At 42.0% G+C, this 23,919-nt stretch overlaps 1 protein-coding gene across 3 annotated transcripts in view; it reads left to right on the top strand.

Annotated features, from left to right (window-relative positions):
• The window catches only part of RFTN1 (raftlin, lipid raft linker 1), a 200,700-nt gene that overhangs the window by 116,597 nt on the left and 60,184 nt on the right, over positions 1–23,919 (top strand). The window lies entirely within an intron of this gene.

The following is a 23,919-nucleotide window of genomic DNA, read 5'->3' as shown; positions in this document are numbered from 1 at the left end:
AGAAAAGACGCCAACAGATCTTTAAAATCTAAGTGGCTTCTTTTAATGAAATGGAATATCCTAAATCCCCAGGATTACGAAACTTTGCCTGTAGTATATAAATGACTCATCATTTGCTTTCTGTCTGATTGCTGAGCATTAGGGCCTCATTTCTACAAGTGCAGTGCGGAGAGTTTAATTTTAATTAGTGCAAGATACCAATTCAGAATGAAAGGAGAAATATATGAAAAAAGGCTTCCCTTACCTCCCTACACCCCCACCTATCCCCAAGCCAAGCAAATTGTGCCATTTTAAAAAGGTGAATCTGGCAGGAGTGGGGGAGGAGTGAAGGCAAAATGGTGTGTGAATGAGCATGTCCTCAGAGTGGAAGACAGAGAACTGGGGGGTGAGCGGGGAAGAGCCTGGGGTGACAAGTGAGGCATTGCTGGAGGAGACAGCTATCCTGTTTGCTGTTGCCTCCAGAACTTAATAAACATTTGTCGAGGGAATGAACGAAACAAAAGAGAAATGCAGAGGAAGAATCATCAAGATTGTATCATAGGAGGGGAGGGAGGAGCCTGAAATGACACCCAGGTGACTGAAGGGTGAAGTAGGGTCACTTGTGAGGACGGGGAACACACGGCATGAGGAGCTATTCAGGGCCAGAGAGGTAATGAGATTGGTGATGGACATGTTAGGACTCAGGGACTGGTGGGACACCCAAGGGAACATTCCAGAAGACAGTTGTGGTTGTTGGGCTGGAATTCAGGAGGAGGCTAGGAATGGAGCTGGAGTTGTCTGAGGTGCAGACGCAGAGGCCCACAGGGTAGGTAGTAGTGGCAGGTAGTGACAGAGAGAAGGAGGTTCAGGTGTCATCTGGGTGGCGCATACCCTTCTCAGAGGGCCAGCCACCACTCAGCATCAGCTCATTGTTGCCTAGTGGAAATACCAACCCAGTTGTATTTTGGTGGGGTAAACTTGCTCGAAAGCAACTTTAGAGAAGTTGGTAATGTTTTATTTTCTTATTGTGAAGTCTCTTGGTTTTTCACTGTAAGTTAATCCATCAGTTTAAAACTGTAAGAGCTAGTTCAGTGTTTCTCAGATTATCTGTGGTGAAGGACCAAATTTTTGTTTATTTGGTTTGGTTTTTTTCCAGTCTGTTAAGAAGTGATACTTTCAAAAATACAATACAAACATGGTGGCAGTGTTGAATAGCTAGAAGAGTATCTACATGCTCACTCTAACTTCGTGTATCTCTCTGGTTGTGGGTTGTTAACAGGAAGTTGGTGGAGCAGCAATGGGCTGAGGACCCCACGTTGAGTAGCCATTGGTTGAGGTGGCAAAGCCATGAGACAGGATGGAGTCATGACCTGAGAACTTATTTGTGCTTGCAGAGGGGAGAGAGGAGAGCGCCACGGCTAGAGCTCTGGGGAAGACCCAGAGAAGGAGAAAAAGAAAGAACTTCTATGAAGCAAGGGGAGAAAAGGAAGAACATGATGTCACAGAATCTGGGGGAAGAGAATAGTATAAAAGCGGGAAAGAGGTTGATTCAGAACCCACTGGTTGGGTGGCCCACTGGTTTGGCCACCAGAGGCTACTGGTAAATCTTACGAGAGCAGTTATTAAGAGTAGAGAAGGCAGAGACCTCCCTCCATGGGTTTAAGAATATGTGAGTTTAGAAAGAGAGAAAGGAAGTGGTGGCTCAGGGTACAGGTGGAGGAAGTTTTCTTTGTTTTACGTAGGAGCTAAAAGCTACCAGTAGAGAGGAGAAAGTTAAAACAAGTCAGAGGTGAGTTAAAGGTGGAGGCAGGCCCAGGTTGGGTGAGCCCACAGAGTGGGCATCAGCTGCACACAGGGCACTGGACGCCCATTCCTCAGGCTTGGGGAGGTGATAGGTGGACCCTCATAGGCTTTAGAGGCTCAGAGTGGTGGGGAAAATGTGGGTCCTGATGCCTGGAGGTCTCTGTTTTCTTAACGAGTACCTCTCTCCTGCCCCATCCCCTCTTGATCCTCTGCTCTCTTGCTTTTCTCTTTGGCCTGGGACCTTCCTGTTCTGTCCAGGGAAGTCAGTTGAAGTTAATCTGAGCCTGAGGGGAGGGAAGGGGCCATATGTTTGTCTTGATCACTCCCAAGAAATAAGACAAATTCTTGTGCTTCATTGTCTCTGCATGAATCCAAGATCCAGCAGCAGTGGGCCAAAATCCGTTCATGCTCCTTTGAACAGATTGTTGAGGACCCCTATGCGTTGGTGTTCAGGGATACCTTAGTGAGCCAGTACCCGTAATGTCTGTGGTCACATGAAGCTTATAGTGTAGCTGAGGACACAGACAGGGAGCAGGTAGTCACCTGATGGAGGCATAATCACAAATGGGTAAGTGCTCCAGAGCAGAACATAGTGAGGGACCATGACCCAGGCTGGCAGCAGGAGGAGGGAGTGGTCCATGAAGAAGAAGTGGTGTTTGCACTGTGATCTAAGGGGTAAATAGGTGAGGGAGAGTCGGGGCTAGTGGTTACTGGAATAGCTTGGACAAAGGCCACGAGGTGGGAGGGAGCATGTTTGGTGCAGGGAAGGGGAAGGAGGCCATTGTGATTTGACCACAGAGAAAGGATGGTGAGTGCTGCATGATGAGGCCGGGCAGGTAGCTAGGACTCACCTCTGGGCTCAGGATTTGGGTCTTATCCCAAATGCAATGGAAAGCCACTAGGGTCTGAAGGAGGAGCTCAAGAATGATACCAGATGTACACTTTGGGAAGAGATGTGAAGAGTGGATTGGGGGCAGGAGTAGATGGAGTTAGGACACTGTTGGAGTATCTCTTTTAAGCTAAGCTAGAGATTGTAGCTTAGCTTACAGTCAGAGTGGAGATGTGGGGAGGTGGTTTGACTTAAGAACTATGGAGCCAAGGAGCTCAGCAGAGTTGAACTGTGTACTCCACAGGGTACCTGTGGAGAGGGGCAGGTTTGGCCTGTGCCACTGGACGGACAGGGGCCTTTACTAAGATCAGGAGGACTGTGGACCAGGGCATCATTTCTCCAGTGCAGGAGCTCAAGGCAGCCATCCGGGCTGGAGACACCAGCTGGAAAATGCTAATTGAAACTTGGTCATGGATGAAATCACTGAAAAGGAAGGGAGCTGAGCCCCAGGGAATTCCAGCACCAAAGGCCATGCAGAGAAAAGAGGCAGAAAGGAAGTCACTAAGAGGTCTGAGGGAAACGGGAAGAGAGTGGGTGATGCAGGCCGAGGTTGCCTCAGCAAGGGAGAGTCTGTCAACCCTATTGGTGCCCCAAGACTACAAATCAGAAAGGGCCTTGGTGGTGTGGTCATGAGGTCATTGGCCACCTCTGTGGAGACTGCTTTGGTGGCCTCTCCATTTCCAGCACACATTTTACAAGGCCTATTCCAAAATGTCTTTGGGTTCTAATTAAAAAAACCACTGCCCTTTACCCCCATAGAACTCATGTGTGTTACTATGTTCTTCCTAAGATGGTTCTGAGATTTCTGGTCTTGTCGGTTTTTTGTTTTTTGGTTTTTGGTTTTGGTTTTTTTTTTTCACTTTTAAATTTAAGATGTTCTTTCTTTCCACGGGCTTGCTGTGTTATCTTCCTTGTTCTCCTAATGTAATTTTTTATTAACCAACTGAATTTTAACACCTGACGAGGGGATTAGAACTTGCCCGTGTATTTTTAGCTTTTGCAACATATATTGCCTGAAATAATAATAATAAGCAAACTTGTAGGTTGAATCAGAAACAGAATTAACTGGGGATTCCTAAAAATGGCATTTAGATGTGCCTAGAACAGAAAGCAGTCTGTTGTTGGCTCTGTGGGCAGCCGGTGGCTGTTAGGCCTGCATTCCTTTGTGGTCTCTGCAGAGAAATTGCCCTGAAACCAGGGAATCAGAAAATATTCTAGGAGCTAGTGGAGCAGACAAAAGACTGGAGGGAAAACAGAAAATACACCAAGAGAGATGGCAGATAGGTGTCCATGAATGCTTTGTTCTAGGGAGAAATTCAGCCTGGCTGTCAGACTTCTCAGGACACCTTCCCACCCTCCTGGGTTACATTTGGCATAGTGGGAGGCTAATATCTCTTCCATCTCCACTTGTGGGTAGGAAGCTGATGACACCAGGGTGCACGTAACTTTGCTTTAAGCTCGGATGCTTGGTTGGCTGTAGGCCAGCCTGGGAAGTCCAGAAGCTGAGGAAGGATGGGTGCTTCTCTAGGACACAGCTGTGGCCACACCTGAGATGTACCTTGCTCTCACAGCTGTTGAAGTCGATGACCACCAGGTTCTAGTTCCCAGTGCTTCCGAACCATGCTTATAGCAGACAGTAATGTTCCTTTGGGGCTGAGGGTAAAGCCAGAAGGAGCTAAAGATCTCAGTTACTTCCTCCTAACCCAGCGCTTCTTGATAACGTGCCCTTCCTGCAACGCTCCTCAGCAAAAGAGGTGCTGTAGTCCGTGTGTTTTGGGAACATGCATGTTGTAAATCCTCTTGAAAAGAGTCATGATGCTCCTTAAAAGAGTCAAGGTTCTGAAAAGGTCTGCAGTAAGAAACCTGCTTGCTTACTTTACCACGGCATTTCTCAGATATAATTTAAGAACTTTCCCCTTGCTTCTCTTTCCCAGACACCTGTTTCTGTACCACCAGGGACAATCCCAGGTAGTTAGCAGCAGTGGGGTCAGTCTCCTCTCTTTTTACAGTGGGTTCCTAACATCTCCCAACTGCACACAATGGCCATCGCTCACAAGCGTGAAGGACTTCATCGCACTTTCTTGGTTCTGCTAAAACAAGTTTTTATGCCCAGACACTTGGTGTTTCCTAATCCTCCCCCAAACCTCTAATGAAAGGGAAATCTGGAGCAGGGCAATTTAAAACTCCCTCCTCTTTTGTCACTCTAGAAAGACATGGGCTCAGCGCCTCTGTCATTCTTTTGCTTTTTAATAGCACACATGGCCATCTTTCTAACACATAGTCAGCAAAAACTAGGTCATTGGATTTGTTGACAGCTGCGGAATCATAGATAGTGTTTGCCCTGCTGTCTGGGTCCATCCCCGCTTACCTGACCATGGGCCTTTAAAAGAAGCACTGGTTTCTTGGGCCTGTTTCCCCTTTTCTTTTCTCCCCACCCCCACCCCGTACTCCGCCATAGTTGTTAATCAGATCTTCAAATATACTGGTTTTTCCAACTTGATTTCTCATTCTTTTATCTCTCCCCTATAGTCGCTAATCACAAGTGGCATTTTATTCCTTAGCAGTGCTGTCCAATGGAAATATAATTTCAGCCACCCATGTAATTTAAAATTTTATGGTAGCCGTGTTAAAAAAGTAAAAACAAGGGTGAAATTAATTTTAGTACTATATTTTATTGAACTATGTTTAGTACTATGTTTTATCAATGTTTTATTGTATATATATATATAAAATATATCCAGAATACTATGTTTTCAACTTGTAATGAGATATTTTATATTCTTTTTTTTTTTTGGCAAACAAAATCTTTGAAACTTGGTATATATTTTATACTTGTATCACATCTCAATTTGGATGCTAACTTTCCAAGAGTTAAAGTGAAATGTCCTACAAAATAAAGTTGTGTTTAACAGAAAAAATATTTTCTACTGCTTCACTTTTTAAATTTAAGTTGAAGTTAATTAAAATCCAATAAAATGAAAAATTCAGCTCCTTAGTTGCATTAGCTACATTATAAGTGCTTGATAGCCACATGTGGCTAGTGGCTGCTATCGTGGACTGCATAGTTCTGTGGGGTTCATTTATTTAAACAGTTTTGGCTCTCCGTGTTTTCTAGTTGACACAGAATTGTGGTTATGAGTCTTGTCGGCCGCAAGGTGCAAGGAGCAGTATCAGTACATAGCGCATGTTGGATAAGAGAGGAAAATTTTCCTCATGGAAAGATCCAGAACACAACTTGGAGCCAACTTTTCAGCCTTTTAGGAATATATTTGAAATAATTAAATTTTTGTTTATAATATTATTAATTTAGCTGTACTTGCCTTTTGTAGATATATAAAATATATCCATTTGGAAATAATACTTTTCTCCCCATGTTTACATTTCACAAAATACTTCTATTCCCACTCTTTTCATGCATCTTTGCCTTCAGTGTCTTTATCATCACCAGAGTGACTTTTGGGGGCATCTAAAATAAGGTTTTAAGCTCATCATATTTACTTTCATCCAAATTGTTTGGGGAATTCAGCACTTTAAAAATTCATGAGTGATGCCATCACTAGAAGCTCTATCCTAAGTCAAAAAATACTCATTCATTTAACACTAGGATAGTTGTTTTTTTTCTTACCCAGCTCAGAGGTGAATGAGAAATCTCCATAATGCAAACTTAAATTTAAAAAAAAACCCTCTTTTTATTAAAAATAATGCAAATACAGGAGAGTGCATAAATCCTAAGCGTATATGGCTCAGTGAATGCACAAAATGAATGCCCCTGGGTAACCAGCACCCAAGTCAAGAAATAGAACAGCCCAGGGCACCTGGGTGGCTCAGTTGGTTAAGAGACTGCCTTCGGCTCAGGTCATGATCCTGGAGTCCCTGGATCGAGTCCCACATCGGGCTCCCTGCTCGGCAGGGAGTCTGCTTCTCCCTCTGACCCTCTTCCCTCTCGTGCTCTCTATCTCTCATTCTCTCTCAAATAAATAAATAAAATCTTTAAAAAAAAAAAAAAAGAAATAGAACAGCCCAAAGCCCTCTTCCGGCCACTCCCACCACTTCCCCCACCTCCTCCCCAGAGACAGCCTGTCTGATTTCTAACACCAAAGGTTAGCTTTGCCTGGTTTTGAACTTCATACAAGTGGAATCTCTCGTAAATGGCCTTTTTTGCTTAACACTCAGCACTCTGTGTGTCCCATCAGGGTCTTCTTAGTAGTTTGTTCATTTTCATTTGTGTATAGAATTTGTACATTGCTTTTTTAAATGCCATCTTTAAGAAGCATGCGTACTGCAGCACCCAAAATGTTGTTTCATGCCATAGGAATTTTTTTAAAATTTTTGTTAGATGTGTCTCCCTCCTCCTAAAAAATTAAGTCCATCAGATGACTTTAATAAAGTTCCCAAACCAGTTTTGATTAATGTGTTTTCCCTAGTAAGCATTTTGCTGTTCAAAATAAAGTGGCAGAGAGTCCTTGTTTTGTGAGAAGTCTGTCAGCATGTGAAGTAATTAATTCCCTCTTTCCTGAGAAATAACACTTAGGGGGTAAAACCTAGGGTATAGCCAGGAGACGCAGCGTGTGATTATATATGGGGCTGTGTAATTCCCCTTTCAGCTTACTGTGGAGGGGGTCATCATGTTGCCGTTAGTGAATATTGGTTTAACTCTTGGCAGGGGAGATACCTTCCTCCCCTTAAGTATCTGCTTGACTGACTTCTTCACTTCCTTCAGATCTCTGCTCAAGTTCACCTTCTCAGAGAGCCCACCCACACTGCCCACTATTTTTAAAAGAGTACCTTATGCCTTGCTACTCCCCAGCGTACTAATTCCCTTTACTCTTCTCTGTCTCTCTCATCTGTGGCTCTTTTTGCCTCCTAGCCATACTTTACTATTTTCACTTAGTTATTATGTTTATGTTTCTTGTCTCTTGTTTCCATGCCAAGAAGAGTGTAGGTCATATCGCAGATGCTCGGTGAATATTTATGGAATGAAAGAGCGAGAGCCGATGGGTTTCTGAGGCTTGAGCAGTGTCAGAATTGCATAGACAGATGCTTTCAGAGGTAATGCAATGAAGATAAAGGAGACAGACGTTCATACGTTTTCTTTTTTCCTGTAACTCGCAGTAGCTTTTTCCAGTGTTCAGGGTGTTTGAAACCTGTTGAGTAAACCCTTTCTGGAAGTGATTTGTGAAGATCCTCGTGTCACCTGTTTCTACTTCATGCTTCTCGGCAGACACGTTTACAAATATGGAAATTGCTGTTATCACCAGGAGAGGTTCCAAAGTGGCATGCATGCATATATATATATATATATATATATATATATTCATCTTTCTTTATGAAATGGAACATGCTTTGAGTGCTAATTATGCACCGTCAGTGAACACATGTCGGGTTCACAGCACAGGTTGAACTTCCCCATCTGCGTTGTTCAGAGGTGCCGAACATCCCCACTCAGTGAGACCTCCTGTCTGCCAGATTTGTGGGGGATCCAGCACAGACAATGAATGTGGGAATTTGGACCGACCCCACGGCATGCAGAGGGTGGGGTGTCTCCTCTGAGAAATGGAGTTTATCCTGCCAAGCAGTTAGGCTGCCTGTTGTATCTTCACCCGAAACTGGAAGGTTTCACCTTGCTTGAGATTATGTGGAATCTTTTCTGAGGGTTTTTGAGAGACAGTGTGACGGGATTACCACCCATGTAAGGTTTTCCCCTTTCTGCCTTGGGGGAGAATTCCCACTCAGAGAGCCAGTCGCATTGGGATCAGTCAGCCGTGTTGAACACGGCTTGGACACAGAGTACTCATTTACTGAAATTGACTTGCCTCCTCAAGGAGAACTCTGGAAATTCAAAAGCCCGATTCCAGAATTTTCTCCTGATTCCAGTAAAGGAAACCTGCTACTTAACTAATAACAGTCATTTAAACAAGGCACATCACTTTTTTGAATTCTTTGTTTTCTTCCCTGTAAAATGAGGCCTTTGCACATTGGTAATCTCTAATAGTCTGTGATTCTGTGGTCAGTCCGGCTTTGGAATGATTTCTCCCTCATCAAAGAGGTTTATTTGACTAATTTATGGTTTATGATGGTGGCATGCTGAATTTGAGTGCCAGACGGGCTCATGGTAGCATTCCCTGTGCTCTCCATCCAGTAAATCAAAGTTTGTTGAGTGATAACTGTTTTTGTCTCCCGCCCCTTAACTAACAGCTGTGACTGGAGTTTAATATAAGGGCTATTACTTTTGCACATTTTTTTCTTTTCTTTTTCTTAAGGTTAGAAGTCAACGTTGCCATCTGAGTGAGACTCCAGCTGAAAAAAAACATATTGTGAGGAAAATCGAAACTTTAAATGATTCACTTGTTGGATCACTTCTGACTTAAGTGTTTACAGGACTAAAAACTAAGATAGATTATCATGATGTGGGTGGTGCTGTAATCTGTAAAAGTAACACAAGATATGCATGTTTGGACAAAAGGCCCCAGTACTCTAATAACCAGTTATACATCTAGCCTAGGCAGCCAGAGGAAATGGATCAAACCAAGGTTTCCCATCTAATTAATTACTTCCAGTCTGTATCTTCATTCTGTTAGCCTTACAGCAGCCTTCCTACGTATTGAAAAGGTAGCTGGGGAGGCTGGGTAGTAGGCATGTAATCTGATGGGATATTAGGAATGTCATTGTTTGGGGTAGTAGTGGTATTATTGGTAAGGGTGATAGGGATCGTATATTGGTGGGGGTAGTGGGGATTTTTATTTTTTTTCCCCAGCTTTATTGAGATATAAGTGACAAATAACATTGTGTAAATTTAAGGTGTACATGATGATTCAATATACCTACATATTGTGAAGTCGTTGCCACATTAAGGTTAATTAACACATCCATAGTTACTTTTTTTAGTGGTGCGAACATTAACATCTATTCTCTTAGCAAATTTCAATTATGCAATATGTACAGGATTGTTAACAATAGTCATCATGGTGTGCATTACATTCCCAGAATGTATTAATCTTATAACCTTAAATTTGTACCCTTTGGCCCCCACCTCCCTGTTTCTCCTGCCCCACCCCCAGCCCCTGGTAACCACCATTCTACTCTGTTTTTGTGAGTTTGACCTTTTTAGATTTCATGTATAAGTTATATCATACAGTATTGGTCTTCTTCTGCCTGACTTGCTTCACTTAAGATCATGCCCTCACGGTCCATCCATGTTGTTGCAAATGATAGGATTTACTTCTTGTTAATGGTTGAGCAATAGTCCATCATTTACATATATCACATTTTCTTTAAATAGGGATTTTATGGGCGGCAGAGATAGGGATGCTATTGGTGGAGGCAGTAAGATGTTATTGGTGGGGTGATAAGGGTATTATTGAGCAGAAGGCAAAGAAGTTTTTATAAAGAAAGCGTCTTCAGAGAAAAAAAGGTTGGGGTATGGAGAACACAGGGAGTGGAAGTCAAAAGAAAATACCTGAAAAGATGGGAAAACTTTAAAAGAAAATGTTTAAATATACTCCTGGTAGAAATAAAGTTAGCTTTTGATGGAACTCTTTATCATTCAGTTGGTGTAGAAACTTTATTTCAGTGACTTCCCATTTTGAAGCAGAGATGTAGCTGCTACTCTGCCTACCTTCTGAGACACTCCCCAGAGGGCAGTGGAAGATTCTCTTTATGACACCTGAAGAATAACACAGAAGGATTTTTTTTCCCCTAAACCTCACAATTAGCAGAAGTCTCTACAACCCCTTCTCACTCTGACAGTGCCTGGGAATGTGGGCATTATTCTGTGTTGCTCTTGAATAGTAAAACATCATCGTGCATTCACATTCTGCACATTTGTAACTTGCGATAAACAAGAACTGAGCTCATGTTTGTCTACAGGTTTGCTCAGCCAGTTAATAACGTAAGGCACACCACAGGGACCAGGCTCACCTCTGAGTACCTGCTAGTTCCAGCAGTTTGGAGGCATCATCACAAACTGCGAAGTTAATTACAAACTCTTCTTACCTTTCGATTAAAGCGTATCCCTCAAGGCCCACTCCTTGGAAGTATTCATGTTATCCTTGTTTACATTTCTGCATATTTGAGAGTGCCGCTAACTGCATCCTTTATAAAGGATGTGGATTTGACTTTAAGAAATTAGTCTGGTATCTTCCCATGGGTATGAGTTAGTGAGGATTGCTGTATTTTAAGAGGATGTCTATTGCTGTGTAATGAACTATCCTAAACAACAACAGCCTTTTATTTTGCTCACAAATCTACAACTTGGGCAGGATTTGGCAGAGGTAACTAATCTTTGTTCCACGTGGTATGAACTGGGGTGGCTTCCCATGGCTGGGGGGATCCACTTTCAATATGGCACACTCACATGACTGCTAAGTTGTTGCTGGCTACAGGCCTCTCCACAGACTCGGGGGCTGCCTCAAAACATGATGGCTGGGTCCTAAGAACAAGCATCCTGGGCGCCTGGGTGGCTCAGTTGGTTAAGTGACTGCCTTCAGCTCAGGTCATGATCCTGGAGTCCCAGGATCGAGTCCCACATCGGGCTCCCTGCTCGGCAGGGAATCTGTTTCTCCCTCTGACCCTCTTCCCTCTCGTGCTCTCTATCTCTCATTCTCTCTTTCTCTCTCAAATAAATAAATAAAATCTTAAAAAAAAAAAAAAAGAACAAGCATCCCAAGAGCACAAGGCAGACATTCATGGAACATTTATACCAGGCCTCAAAAGTTACATAGCACCCTTTTTACCTTACTCATTGGTCAAAACTATCACAGAAACCCATACTGGTTCAAGTAGAGGGACATAGACTCTGCTTCTTGGTGGGGGAGTGGCACGGTCCTAGTAGACCATTTAGAATGTGAAATCCTGTTGTGGCCATCTTTGGAACATACAGTCTGCCACATACATGAATTTGAACATGCTATGTTCATTTACAGTTCATTCTACTGGGAGAGAACTTTAGACTATGCTAAGGCAAATATGGAATACATAAAAAATAAAAAAGAAGGCAAGAAGTAGAATTGAGTATTGAATATAAGGGTTATTGGACATTGAAAATAATCTTTAAGTGTAATTCTCAATAGTTGTGAATGCAAAGCCCTGCCCCCCAAAATAAATCCTGTTTGTCACTCAAAGAGATCACATACCTTCATGAGATCTGAAACTCCCTCAAACCATTTCCATCTTCCAGAAGAACTGTCTGGGGTTCTCCAGGGTATTTACAAAGGAAGAATAAAACATTCATTTCTTTAGCACATTGTAATGAAAACCATCCCCAAGTACTTAGTTTAACTGCTCTGTTTACCATGGGGGTTTCAAATGCCATTAGGACCGTGTTATATTTTTGTTGGTCTGAAGTCATGGGAATATAAAAGTTTTTTGTTTTGTTTTGTTTTTAAACCAAGAGGTAAAACTAGGATAGCACTGGTGCAACCATACCATTTCAACATTTTGTTAAAGTGCCTTTCATCAGTGTTTCGGAGTCCTGTGTAAATCAGGGAATGGTTGGGGCGGGGGCAGGATCACAAATACTGGATGTTAAAGCAGCGTGGTGTGAAGGGAAACATCTGCTCTTGGTTAAAGTTCTTTAAACTTATGTTCTTTTGCCTCAATCATTTAACTGTGGTGCTGAGATTTGAGTTCCATGAAGACTTTAAAACTGGTTTTCCAGAACATTCTCAGGAGTCTTCATAAGGCCTTAAGGTTCTTTGCCCCACGCCTGTAATTCCAGGGTCACTGGTATTAACCAAAGTATAAAACTGGGGTTGTCAACCTCAGCAGCTCCAGGATTCTGAATTCTAGCTGTTTTGTTTCATTTTGTTTTTTAAGGAAATGCATAGTCTTGTGTTAGGTACTTCCTTTAAGAAAGAAGGCCCCAAGGAATGCCCAGGTGAGAGGCATTTTTTACCTTGATAAGAAGTACTGATATGAACAAACTGTTTATTGCTGTATATTTTCTTTTGCCTAAGGGGAAGATTGACCTAGTTTGTTAAGAGATGAACTAGAAACCCAAGTGACTACAAATAATTTTATTTTAACAGTTGGCTTTCTTAAGATGTACCCCTGGACCTGCAGCCCCTTAATTTTTTTAGGCTTCAGGTTTTTTTCACTGTTAAAATGAGATGAGTAGCAAATGATGTGCAGATTTTCAAAATCTCAATTGAGTGTTATTTGCAAAACATTATTGGTCCCAGATGGATTGTTCCTGAAATTGTGGCGTCATAGACGTTCCACTTAGAAGTAACCTCAGATGCTGCAAATTTCATCTGTTTCCTATTCTTCCCTTTAATAGACATTTATTGAGGACTTACGAGGTACCAACAACTGTTTCAGATACTGGAGACATTGTAGGGAACAAAATAGACAACATTCCTGACGTCACAGAGTTCTCATTCAACTGGGAAAGATAAAGGTTAATAAGGAAACAGGTGGAAGTAAGTGATATGATGAAAATTAAGGAAAGAGATATGTTGAAGCCTGACCAGGTGACCATTTTTAGACTTGGGATTTCAGAGAGGGCCATAAATGGGGAGAGAGGACCCTGGTAAGCAAGGAGAAACCAGTCATGGGGGGTTTGGGTGAAACAGCCTCCCAAACAGAGGGATCTGCTTAGACCATGAAGGGAACGAACTTTGAATGGTAAAAGAGCAAAGGCTCTTAAAAGAGGAGGGGCATGAACAAGGTGTGGGGGGTGCCCCCTAAGGGGAGAACAGGAGCGCTGGCTAGGGATGGGTGGAGGGATCGCAGGTCAGCACAGGGTCTACTCATGGTCTAGATGGACGATGTTGAGCCTTCCTTGTTGTGACCCTGAGTGGATGGGATGGATTTGACATGGTGGGAGGGGCCAGGCAAAGAAGGCCAAGGGTGTAATAGCAGGAGAGTGATGGAAGAAGCAGACCACATATTGGGCAGGGAAGGATGAGAGAGAGCAGTCATGGGAGTCTGTTTTAAAGCAGCTTTCTGGGTCTTCACTGCTGGTCATATTTAACTAGGTGGCCATATGCCTCAGTCTCCTTAGTTCCAACTCATCCCTGTCATCACAGCATTATTATTAATAGTTCTACCTTTAGCTTTCAAAAATGTCCTTGTTTGGGTGATTACCAATAGTTTAAGAGTCCTGTGGTGTCTGGCCTTTTAGTCGACAGACTGTTGTCTCTACTTCTGGTCTCCCATCTACCTCTCACTCACATCCTTCCCAGGCAAGCGTAGCTCTTACGACCTTTCTCACAGGCTCTGCAGTGACCCCCAGGCCCTCAACCACTCTTTTTGCCTCCTGTCTGCTCACTTCTATTACTACCACCCCCCACCTCAATTCATACCACATCCTGTGGACAGATCAATTTTCCTCGGGAGAAACCTGATTGTGTCACTGCTGCTCTGACCCCATGATGGCACCTCATTGCTTACAGAGTAAAAAGTCCAGACTCTAGTCCAAGACTGTTGAATCACAGGTCTGTACATCTGAAACAAATAATGCAATATATGTTAAGAAAAAAAAAGAAGAAGATAGCAGGAGGGGAAGAATGAAGGGGGGAAACTGGAGGGGGAGACGAACCATGGAGACGATGGACTCTGAAATGAGGGTTCTAGAGGGGAGGGGGTGGGGGGATGGGTTAGCCTGGTGATGGGTATTAAAGAGGGCATGTTCTGCGTGGAGCACTGGGTGTTATGCACAAACAATGAATCATGGAACACTACATCAAAAACTAATGATGTAATGTATGGTGATTAACATAACAATAAAAAATTTAAAGAAAAAAATTAAAAAGGTACCACTTGAACTGTGCCTGAAAAGAAACTTATTTCCAAAAAAAAAAAAAAGTCCACACTCTAAAGATTCAACAGTCTTCATGATCTAGTCCTGGTATTTCATAATATGGGTTAGACTACAGGATAGAGTATAGACAATATAATGCTGACCATTATAATAGGTGGGAATGTGGAGTCTGGAACCAAACTGCCTAGGTTTGAATCCTACTTGCCATTTACGGGCTGTGTGCCCTTGGGCAAGCTGTGCCACCTCTCTGTGCCTCAGGTTTCTTATCTGTAACATGGGGATAAAAAAGAAAATCTACTATTACTGTTATTATAAGGATTAAACGAGTTAATCTCTGTCTGGCCCTTAAAATAGTCTGCAGCTCACAGTGAGCATTCAATAAATATAAGCTTTTGTGATTATGGATTTTCTGTGCAGGCATACTGAGCACTTGCTCTCCTCTACATAACTTATGACACTTTCTTACCTCTTCATGTTGCTAACCTTTGTTCCAATAATCCAGCTAGATGACTTCCATGGGAGCCACCCAGCTCTGCCCTGGCCAGAGCTGACTGGCCCAGAAGTGGACACCTCATCTGAGCTGGGCCAATCAGAACCCTTCTCTGGGATCTTTTGCAGTGTGTAACCAGGATGTTTGGGCATTCCATCTCCAGTGGCTAGGCTAAGTTTTCTGTTTACAGAAGTTGGCAATGATCCTATTTCCTGCCACATGGAGAAAATTTGTCCTAAATAAGAAAGAAGGATGATGCTAACAAAGAAAAGTAGGGGCAAAACTTGAAGAAAGTTTCCTGACTGTGCTGAAGACACTGGCTCTAGGTCTTCCTTAGGTCCAGCTCTGGCCCTTCCCTACTGTCCGCTTGGCTGCTACGTGAGGGACCACTGAGTCATTCCTCACATATTGGCCTTTCCTTGTTTACCTCCCTTTTGTATCTTTGATTTAGACTTTTGACAGGTTGGGGTCTTCTAGTGGGTTGGTTTTCAGGTGGCACCAATAGCTAATTGAAGATCTTTGAGGAATAGGAGTTAAACAGCACACCCTCTCCATTCTACTGATTTATAACTCCCATGCACTACACTTTTAATGAATTATGAAATTATAGGTACACTCTGAATTAAAGAACTAAGTCAGTTAACACAGATGAGGACCAATAAAACTCCTTTTGTCAGAAATGCCTGCTCTGAAGAGAGTTACCAGAGGATGGATTTATTCTCTACTGTCACCAGGACGCTGGGCTCCACCTCTTCCTTTTGTTTTTAAGGGAGTTTGTAGTTTTCCAAGTTCTTTCAGCATTTTCTGAGCTCCCCACCAAATCACCCCTAGTAGCAGAGGAGAATAAAGCAGTATCTCTTCTCCCCAATCCCAGCCCCGCCAGGGATTTAAGGGCAAGCTGTGGCCCTTCAAACTGAGCAATAGACAGTTTGAGAAGGGTTGAACATGTTAATTCTTCAGAGTCTCTGAGTTACCCCTTGGATCAAATTAAACTGAGAGCGCAGGGATGCCTGTTTGACTCACTATTGTGTCCCCTGCTCCTAGTGCCTACCACATAGTAAGGTATTGAGGTATGGAATGAATGAATTTTTTTTTTCCTTATAGACAGTACATAGTCAGGTCTTGATTTTTTTTTCTTTTTATTAACATATAATGTATTATTTGTTCGGGGGTACAGGTCTGTGATTCATCAGTCTTACACAATTCACAGCACTCACCATAGCACATACCCTCCCTGATGTCCATCACCCAGCCACCCCATCCCTCCTACCCCCCTCCACTCCAGCAACCCTTAGTTTGTTTCCTGAGATTGAGTCTCTTATGGTTTATCTCCCTCTCTGGTTTCATCTTGTTTCATTTTTATCTCCTTCCCCTATGATCCTCTGCCTTGTTTCTCAAATTCCACATACCAGTGAGATCATATGATAATTGTCTTTCTCTGACTGACTTATTTCGCTTAGCATAACACCCTCTAGTTCCATCCACATCGTTGCAAATGGCAAGATTTCTTTTTTTGATGGCTGCATAATATTCCATTTGTGTGTGTGTGTGTGTGTGTGTGTGTGTGTGTGTGTGTGTGTGTGTGTGTTTATCACATATATATCACATCTTCTTTATCCATTCATCTGTTGATGGACATCTAGGCTCTTTCCATAGTTTGGCTACTGTGGACATTGCTGCTATAAACATTGGGGTTCATGTGCCCTTTGGATCCTACATTTGTATCTTTCGGGTAAATACACAGTAGAGCAATTGCTGGGTCATAGGGTAGCTCTCTTTTCACCTTTCTGAGGAACCTCCATATTATTTTCCAGAGTGGCTGCACAAGCTTACATTCCCACCAACAGTGTAGGAGTGTTCCCCTTTCTCCACATCCTCGCCAACATCTGTTGTTTCCTGACTAGTTAATTTTAGCCATTCTGACTGGTGTGAGAAGGTATCTCTTTGTGGTTTTGATTTGTATTTCCCTGATGCTGAGTGATGTGGAGCACTTTTTCATGTGTCTGTTGGCCATTTGGAGGCCTTCTTTGCAGAAACGTCTGTTCATGTCTTCTGCCTGTTTCTTGATTGGATTATTCTTTTGGGTGTTGAGTTTGATAAGTTCTTTATAGATTTTGGATACTAACCCTTTATCTGATATGTCATTTGCAAATATCTTCTCCCATTCTGTTGGTTGTCTTTTGGTTTTGTTGACTGTTTCTTTTGCTGTGCAAAAGCTTTTTATCTTGATGAAGTCCCAATAGTTCATTTTTGCCCTTGCTTCCCTTGCTGTTGGCAATGTGTCTAGGAAGAAGTTGCTATGGCTGAAGTCGAAGAGGTTGCTGCCTGTGTTCTCCCCAAGGATTTTGATGGATTCCTGTCTCATATTTAGGTCTTTCATCCATTTTGAGTCTATTTTTGTGTGTGATGTGAGGAAATGGTCCAGTTTCATTCTTCTGCATGTGGCTGTCCAATTATCCCAACACCAACACCATTTGTTGAAGCGACTGTCTTTTTTCCATTGGACATTCTTTCCTGCTTTGTCGAAGATTAGTTGACCATAGAGTGGAGGGTCCATTTCCGGGCTCTCTATTCTGTTCCACTGATCTACGTGTCTGTTTTTGTGCCAGTCCCATACTGTCTTGATGATGACAGCTTTGTATAGATCTTGAAGTCCGGAAAATTGTGATGCCACCAGCTTTGCTTTTCTTTTTCAAATTTCCTCTGGCTATTCGTGGTCTTTTCTGGTTCCATACAAATTTTAGGATTATTTGTTCCATTTCTTTGAAAAAAGTTGATGGTATTTTGATAGGGATTGCATTAAATGTGTAGATTGCTCTAAGTAGCATAGACATTTTCATAATATTTGTTCTTCCAGTCCATGAGCATGGAATGTTTTTCCATTTCTTTGTCTTCTTCAATTTCTTTCATGAGTATTCTATAGTTTTCTGAGTACAGATTCTTTCCCTCTTTGGTTAGATTTATTCTTAGATACCTTATGGTTTTGGGTGCAATTGTAAATTGGATCGACTCCTTAATTTCTCTTTCTTCTGTCTTGTTGGTATATAGAAATGCAACTGATTTCTGTGCATTGATTTTTATGTCCTGCCACTTTACTGAATTCCTATATGAGTTCTAGCAGTTTGGGGTGGAGTATTTTGGGTTTTCTACATAAAGTATCATATCATCTGCAAAGAGTGAGAGTTTGACTTCTTCTTTGCCGATTCGGATGCCTTTTATTTCTTTTTATTGTCTGATTGCTGAGGCTAGGACCTCTAGTACTATGTTGAATAGCAGTGGTGATAGTGAACATCCCTGCCATGTACCTGACCTTAGGGGAAAAGCTCTCAGTTTTTCCATGAATGGGTATTATTAACCTCATTTTATAAATGAGGGAACTGAAGTTCAGATAGATCCTCTGGCTTAACCAGTCACATCGCTAGTGAGTGGCAGACTTGGATACAAAGCTGTAGGTCTCAGATTCCTTGTCCAGAGCTCATTCTAAGACCTCCCAGTCATTAAAGGAGAAAACCACAATACCAGCATATTTATATGATAATGGCACTAAACTCCCAGCAGTGCTTAGTAAAGGTTTCAATTCCTAAAGCTAAATGTTAACACATGAGAATACTAACGGCATCTTCAGACTTGAGCTAAAATCCGTGTTATTTTTGAACCTTTCTTTTCAGAAAGCTGTATAAGAGTTTAGGTGACAAAAGATGAGAAGGGTTGGGTGCATATGATAAAATATTCACCGTAAAGACTCATGTGTAACCATGCAACTCAGAACAGCATTTTTGTGCCTGTTCTTGACATAAGTGCATGCCTCTCTAGGTTCCCTTTATATTTCATAAATCCCCAAAGACATTAAAATGTCAGCTCTCACAGAATGGTGGCCCATGAGTTATGGGGGAGGGTCAAAGTGGGCAGTGGTCTGGTCTAGGGTAAATGTGGGTGTGTTTGTGTGTGAAAGAGAGAGAGAGAGAGTCTTAGTCTTTTCCCTATGTTATATGCCTCTGAAGTCATTGTTGAAAACTGTTTCTATTATTCAGTATTTTAGATGATTTATTATGCTCATAATAATATTTATTATTATGTGATGATAGAAATACTCTGTATCTTCACTGTCCAGCGATATGGTCACAGCCACAAGTGACTATTGAACACTTGAAATGTGGCTGGTGTGCCTGAGGAACTGAACTTTTCATTTAATTTTATTTGAATTAATTTAAATTTAAATAATCACACTTGGCTAATAGCTGCCATATTGGACGGCTCAGCTCTATATCTTTTAAAAGTCTGTGAGTTTCTGATTTCCAGCATTAATGAGCTAATGAGTTATGAGAATTCCATTAAGTTCATCACAGAGTTAGAAACTGCCTATAACTTGCAGACCTTAACTCTACAGTTAAGGATTTACCTTCCCTCACCTCAGAATGTGGTGGGGCAATTTCCTTTACCTGGACAACAGTGGCCACTTCTTGCCATACTTCAGCCTCTCCCCTGGGACCTTGAATCAGTGACAAATTAAGTCCTAGTGGTCTTGTTTCTATTTGGGGCACACGCTCTTTCCCTGCCTTTTGGGAGCTCCTGGCCATCTCTTCATTTCACACCAAGTCAGGTTTCGAGTTAGAGTCCTTTATCAGTCTGCCCTGTGCTTGTATACCCCTTCTTCCCTTTCCCTGTTATCCTCCTATATTAGTCAGAATTCTCTGGAGAAACAGACCTAATGGGATTATCTATCTATTGATTGATGTATCTGTAGAGAGACATACTGAGATTGAAAGGGAACTGGCAAGTCCAAAACCTGCAGGGCTGTCTGGCCAGCTCGAGGCTCAGGTAAGTGTAATGCTGCAGTCTTGAACTCAGTCTTGTAAACTCAGGCAGGTTTTCTAGATTGTTGTCTACAAGCAGAATTCCTCTTTGGGAAAAACTCAATCTTTGCTCGTAAGACCTTCCACTGATTGAGGGAGGCCCATCCACACTATGGAGGGCAATCTGCTTTACTCAAAGTCAGTTAATTAAGATGTTAATCACATCTTTAAAATATCTCTATAGAAACATCTAGACTAGTGTTGACCAAGCAACTGGTTGCTATAGTTTAGCCATTTGACACACAAAATTAACTACAAAACCTTTTTCACTAGATTCTGACAAGATGGTCTCTGACTGACTCTGACACTTCATGCATGCCATCTAGTATGGCCTGTGGGCACTCCGGTTCCTACTCACCAGTCAGCAGGAGCCTGTTCTCCTTTCTTCATATCACAGATAGCTTTCATCTCTACAAAATCCAAGCCATGTTCCATTTCTCTGTAGCAGGTTTCACCCTGACTGATGCATGTCCTCTAAAACATAAACACATACACTAGACAGAGTGCAGGTATCCCCCGCTTTTTGAGAGTTCACGTTATGCCACTTCTCTTTTGCAAAAACCTACCTGAGTACCTGTTTTCACCAAGTGGAAGAAATCCAATGAGGATTTTTGCTTTTATGAAAAATGGCAAAAAGCAAAACTACTTTGTTTTGCAGTAAACCATCATAGAGGCAACATGTACCCCAAACAGTAACAGTGGCCCCACCAGTCTCCTTCCCCAGAAGCTACACTCGCATCCCAGCCTCCAGCCTCCATAACTTTGAGCTATGTCTGTGAGCATCTGTGCTTTATCTCAGTTTGTTTTGTGCATCTGTTAGCGAAATGTGTCCTAAGGTATCAGAGTAGCTTAAGAGAGGTTATTTTTTGGGGTCTGGGACTGCTCAAAATTTTTTTCCATGGAAATTAATGGTAATTGCTTCTTCACTTTATGCCATTTCGGCTGACAAAAATTTTCATAGGAGCACACTATTTTCAGATAGTAGGGAAAACCTGTGTATATTTGAACTTTAGCAGCAGGTATTCATTTTGAAAGCAGAGTAAAGACAATACAGCTTAGATTTTTTGGGACTAGTCCAAGGTCATGTTATTTTTCATGAAAGTGGTTCTTTAAATATATAACCAGGGGCATCTGTGTGGCTCAGTTGGTTAAGCAGCTGCCTTTAGCTCAAAATGTTCAGGTCATGATCTCGGGGTCCTGGGATTGAGCCCTGTGTGGGGCTCCCTGCTCAGCGAGGAGTCTGCTTCTCCCTCTCTCTCTGCTCCTCTGCCCCCCGACTCATGATCTCTTTCTCTCTCTCAAATAAATAAAATCTTTTAAAAATATGTGTAACCAAAGAAGCTCTAATTTTTTATAACGAGTTGAGACTTTTCATAAAAATAAATTTTTTAAAAAGAAAAAAATCTTTTTCACATCATAATCTCTGATTTTAGGTTGGGAAAATAGAGTTACTATCAAATTTGTGCTTATTCGTTACAGAGCAGTTGGGTGAAGTCTTGGATCAGTTGAAAATGGTCTTATTTCATTTTTGCTGCCTAAACCGGTAGTGTTACTCCTGGAAGTGTCAGGGGTGTGATGGTTCTTAAATGCAGCAGAAATAAGGAGGTGGGTGCAGGTGTATTTCAGTTTACACTGGTATCAAACTGAGCATCTCGGCTCAGGCCAGATTACATAAAGTAGAAAGAGTGGTACCATTGAAGGAGCATTGGGTTAGATTTAGGATACTGAGCTGAATCTGGACTTTGCCTTGTGATTAGCCCTGGGTAGTTCAACAAGTCACATAACTGTCCCAGAGCCAGTTTCCTCTTCTGTTAGGTATTATTTGGGGCATAAGATCATGCATGTTAAAGTTCTTTCTGGAAGAGTTGTACAATGTTGACAGTTATTGTTTTAATAATCACAGTCGTTAGAGAAATTGTGCCCGTCTGCAGGCAATTCCATAACGAGGTGACCTGGGTGTTCATGATTTGGTCTTCTGTATTGATTTGACTCCATGCTCATGAGGACCTGGTGTAGCTTGGAGGATTGGCAGTGTCCAGCAGCAGAGAATGAGGCCTGAGGTAAATTGATTTTGGTTGTATGGAGAATGGAGGAGGGATTCCAGAGACACTGGGGGATAAATCTGGCAGGGTGTGGTGAGCAGATAACGCAGGGTTAGAGAAAAGCAAGAGCTAAGGAAGCCGCTTGTGGCTCCAGTTTGCGAGATGAGGGTGGTGGTGGACCCAGCAGCTAAGATCATGATCGTCGGTCGTGTAGGTGTGAACTCCAGAGGAAAGTCACAGTTGGGGAGTCCAGATTTGGGAATAATTGACATATGACTAGTGGCTAAACCCAAGTGAGTAGAGGAGGTCACCATAGGGAGTATAGGGTGAGGAGACCGGGTGGCTGAGGGTGAACTCTGACAAATGGCAGCTGGTGCCCACCATTAGGACACTCCGGAGATTTGCTCAATAAAGGCTGTGAATGAACAAATGAATAAATGAGTGAATGAGAAACAGGGATCCATATAACAAACACAGTCAAATGACCTTAAGAGAGAAAAAGAGAAAGTGCTGTACTAGAGTTAGAAGAGTCAAAGCCCTTAGGGTCTAGCCAAATATTGATCTTTATAAAATCTAAATGCGGTTCCTCTGGTTAAAAAGGACTACTCCCCTTTTCTGGTAAACAATTTGGCAGCCTGTATCAAGCCTTTGAAAAGTTAATATCTCTTGACCCATTAATTCCTCTTCCAGGAATCCACCCACAGGAAGTAAGCAGAGCTGCAAAGATTTATGCATATTTGCATATGTTTCATATTCCTGAGACATGAGTTTCTCTGGAAGGCTTGGGATGGAGGTGGGAGGGAGGCATTTAACTTTTGCATCTTTTTAAAAGTTTTGATATTGTATAGTACTATGGTGCAGGATACAAAATTCTCATTAGTGTTTCAGATAAAAGATGAGCATTCAAAGAAATCTTGTGCTTTGCCCTCAGACCTCCATTCTCTGCTCTTGGAGTTACTGCAGTGGGAAAGTTGGAGAATATGCTGGCCTGCAGGGTGAAGTCACAGCCTTTGTTGGCATGCCATTCAGTGACACCCACGATATGGCCCTTCTGATTTCCAGTCCCCACCCCCCACTCCTGGTTTCTCTTGTCATGATCCCGATATATTCATGTATAGAAGTGACTTCAGTACATCAGGATGTTGCATACCATCAAGTTTCGCCCATGATGATCCTTCTTTCTCTTTACCTGCATTGCCGTTCTCCCTTTCTTTCACCTATCTGGTGAACTCCTATTCATCCTTCAAAACCTCCTGCAGATTTGGTCCCTAAAGAGGTTTTTCCTAGCACAGTATTTTGGAAAAAAAAAATTGAATTTGACTGTTTAAGGTGAAGCATACACACTCCAATTCTGTCACACTCCTCACCTCTTCCTGTTGTATTACATTATTTCATTTGTTACAGTCCTGACCTGTCAGAAACTTTTCAGCCTCCCCTTCAGGCAGAAATAATTACTGTCATTTCTATGCCTTTATATCTATTACTATATTTATCATTCTCTATGAGAAATTTGTGGAGTATTTACTTTTTTCAATTATAAAAGTAATATGCATACTTATTAGATAAATTTTGAAAAATTACACACTAATAGAAATATTACATAGTTGTCATGATATTGTGTCTATAAAGTTTAGAATCTTGATCTTTTTTAACATAACCTTATAAAATAAGCATTTTTGTGCCATGTTGGTATAATTGTTTTTAAAGTCTGTTTATAATAATTGGCTGAATATCCCTGAGAGTTGGGATTCCTATTTTGTACCCCCAGCACCTAAATACAATGTTAGTCTGGGCCAGTGTAGGAACTTAATACAGTGTGTTGAATTTGGGAGCTGAAAAATTCAGCAGTCTCCATCCCTACCTTCAAGGAGCTCATTCTGGGAGAGGAGACATACATATTCACTCATTGTTTAGTGCATTCATTCATTCATTCCACAGATACTTACTCTGTGTCAGACATCGTTCTCACACCAGGGACATAGCAGTGCACAAAACTCTTCCTGTGTGAAATGTGTATTCTAGAATAGTGATTCCCAAATTTGGGGTGCATTGGAATCATCTGAAGCTTGCTAAAACACAAGTCTCTGGGCCCTACCCTCATG

Source organism: Eumetopias jubatus, unplaced genomic scaffold, assembly GCF_037043125.1.
Source record: "Eumetopias jubatus isolate StellerSeaLion01/CBP00866 unplaced genomic scaffold, mEumJub1_p1.0 scaffold_1, whole genome shotgun sequence".
NCBI classification, from domain to species: domain Eukaryota; kingdom Metazoa; phylum Chordata; class Mammalia; order Carnivora; family Otariidae; genus Eumetopias; species Eumetopias jubatus.
The sequence above is the reverse complement of the archived record's forward strand: the minus strand, read 5'-3'. Positions and strand labels throughout refer to the sequence as shown.